The following is a 3,403-nucleotide window of genomic DNA, read 5'->3' as shown; positions in this document are numbered from 1 at the left end:
GTGCTACCACTACATCACCGCAATTTTTTCTCGCCGCTCTGTCTCCACCTCTCTCTCGTTCTCTCGCTCTCTCGCTCTCTCGCTCTCTCGCTCTCCCTTCTGCAAGTTCTCGCGCGGATCGCCCGCAGCTGAATCGTCGACAAATCGGCCGTCGGAATTACCGGATGTCCCGGGCTGTCGCGCGGCCATTTTCCCCGTGACTCCTCTTCTCCCCTTTCAAACCGGATGTAAACGGAGCTGAAACGCCGAGCCGTCGCTCCAATTCGTCGTTGACGCCGCAGATCCCTCGCGAATAGAGATAATCACCCTGTACAGAAGCCCTTGTGTTTGGACAGGCTTCCTGTTGCAATTTCGTGGCAATTGTATCAATTTCATCCCTATGACGCGCCTTTGGACGCTTCTTTGATCGCTTGATTGCGGAGCTTCCCGTGTTTCGCGCGTCGCGGCCGCACGAAATTTCATAAAACGAAGCCGAAAAATCCTCGTGAAATTTCGCGATATTGAAACGACCGTATCGCCTCGCTACGTTTTAATTTCCATTTAAATTTCCCGCATAATAATTGCCTAACGGTGATGTCTACGGTACGTCATTCTCTATCTTGAATAATATGGAGCATCGAGTTAACGAGAACGAATCGTTAATGTTCGTTTCGGTTAAATCCACGCTGCACACTTTTCAAAAAATTGATCGCTTCATTATTAACATTATTCATTGAGCTTCATTATTAGCCCTTAACGGACCAATGCCGCCATATGAGCGGCATTGTACTTTACTTACTGGGTAAATATATATAACATATGGCGGCAATAACCGATTTATTATTTGTATTGCTGTGATTGTTGTTATTCTATGTACTAGTTATGTTATTATATTATTGTTATATTATTGTTATTATATGTACTAGTAATGCGTTAAATATTGTGCCATGTCATTTTTGTGAATTAGGTTTCTGCTTGTTATCTATGCTCCGTTATCTTTTACCGTTTTTATGTAAGTGTACTTTTTTAGTTACCACACTCTCAAAGAATATAAAATTTAAATCATATTGTTATCCTTTTACCCCGAATATATAACAATAAATTTTCATTAAAATATAAATATTTTCTTTTCTATACTTGATTTAAAAATGTCTAGTATATAGTATATAGTATGTTATTTATTTAGTATATATTTATATTTAGTATATTATATAATATTATTATATTATTATTATTATATTATATTATAATATTAAATATATTATATAATATATTATATTATGTTTAGTATCGTATGAAAAATACCTTGGACCTGGTGGGAAGTAATCTTGAAATACTTCCGGACCGTTAAGGGTTAACGCGGATCGAACGAATAAACAACGACATAAATAAACAACGAAAACACGAGACATAACCGTCAGACAATTGTTATACGAGCGATTCAAGTAGAAATTAAAATCGAAAAGCAGAGCCTGACGACGATAAAACTGGACTCTCGAGAAATTCTACAGCTTGCAAGATGCTTCGGGAATTGTAGATTAGAGCCCGCAATTTGCCGATACTCCTTTCGCTCCTTTTCGCTCCGTTTCGTCCAAAGCGGCTGGAAAAATATCGTGAAAAATTTTATGCGGGCCCGGTGTACGCAGCTCTCCGAGTGCACAATCGAATTTTGTAGGGTGATTTCGTCGGTAAACCGAATCGAAGAACGTAGATCCAGATCAATTATTTTCGACTCGGGAAATCCTGTTTAAATCGAAGTCGCGCAAGCACATCGACGGGCTTTCTAAATTTGAAAAAGCTCCCCCCGCATATTAGATTAGCATGCAGCCAGCTGCATCGTGGCTCCGAGGCTCCATAAATTCCAGCTTCTATCGGTCGAATAAATTCTCTCTCGGAGCCCTCTCGGCTCCGTCCGATATTTTAAAAGGAACCCCGAACATTAACTCTTCGAGTTTCGTTTGCGGCTTCGATCAGATATTCGTTGACGACCTCGATTTTCGGTTGACGAACCAACCGTGGTCCTTTGATCTTGCCACTTTTCTCGCGAACGTTCCAAAAAATTCTGCTAATTATTTACCATTTATTACTTCGCCGGGTTCTCTCGATTTTGGCAGCACCGAAGAAAATTCGTGCTGTTTTTAATAGCGCGAAATAGCTTTGCAGCGATGCAATTTTCTAGCGACACAGCTTTCGTTGTTTTTAAGGAAAAAAGATGCGGACAAATTTTATTCGAGCAAGTAGAAACTACGAAAACGTCGGTGTTTTAGGTCTAAGGAATTATTTTCGAAGTTCAATCGCGTTTCCTTCAGCGACTGTTCAACGTTTCTTGCGATAGCATAATAAGTGTATAAAATAATAGTATATAAAATTAATTCGGCAAAAATATGCAAAGAGTTGCCAAACATAATGTTAGCTGTAATTAAAGATAGCGAACGGTAGACGTACTCTTCGAAGCTGCAAGATCGACTCGTCGGTTCGGCAGCGAAACGAATCGATGTTACGAAATCGAATTAACCCTTAGCGGACGACGACTTTTTCGGCCGAGTCAGGTAGCAGGGCGAGGCGATTTTTGCAAATATGTCGAGTGTCTTATATGGTACAATAAAATGATCTTACATATAAATTATCTTACAAAAACGTTATGTTTCGTTAGTTTATCTATATTCACGCTTTTATGAATATAATTTTACAAAAATTATGATTTGTAGTTTCGTTCGGTGTGATAGTTTATAAAACATTGACCAAGATGCGTTCTTGGTTTATCTGGACATGTATCACAGAAACAGGTCGTCTCATGTCTTCCCTCTGGTTTGTTTCGACCGGAACAAACTTTGCAATCTTTCTTTGTGCCAGTAACAATTACGTGCAGTTTCCCGTTTAGACGAATTTCGTCGGAGTTGGACGTCGAACTTGAAGATCTATCTCGTGGTTGACGAAAATCTTCTCTCGATTTGTTGATCAATATTTTGCGAAAGTTCAAACGTGTAACTGGCCGTTCGTTTCTCTGACTTTTTACATGTTTGTCGAGAATGTACGAATCGATTAAACAAATTTCCAGTCCCCGGAACAATAATTTGCGCCACCGCTCCAGGGACTTTCGCATAAAACAGTACGTTGGACAATGTTGGAGGCAAGGAAATCTAACATAAACACCGATTGTCGCCTCTCGCTCGCTATTCGTCCTGCCGCACTGAACGCCGTGGCGACCGAGAGTCGCCTCTCGTCCGCTAAGGGTTAAAAATAAAAAAAAAAACCGCCGAAGCGAACGATCACGAGGATATCTTCGCACCGATTCCGACCGCCGAATCCCGATTCGGGAGCATTATCGGTCGGTAATTTGATTTTTCGCGTCGGCGTGCGCCATCGCCGCCGGGAGAAGAATGGTTGTTGGAGGTGCTTTCAGGAGATTAATCACGGCCCGAGA

Source organism: Megalopta genalis, chromosome 7, assembly GCF_051020955.1.
Source record: "Megalopta genalis isolate 19385.01 chromosome 7, iyMegGena1_principal, whole genome shotgun sequence".
Lineage (NCBI taxonomy): Eukaryota > Metazoa > Arthropoda > Insecta > Hymenoptera > Halictidae > Megalopta > Megalopta genalis.
This window is presented reverse-complemented; position numbering follows the sequence as displayed.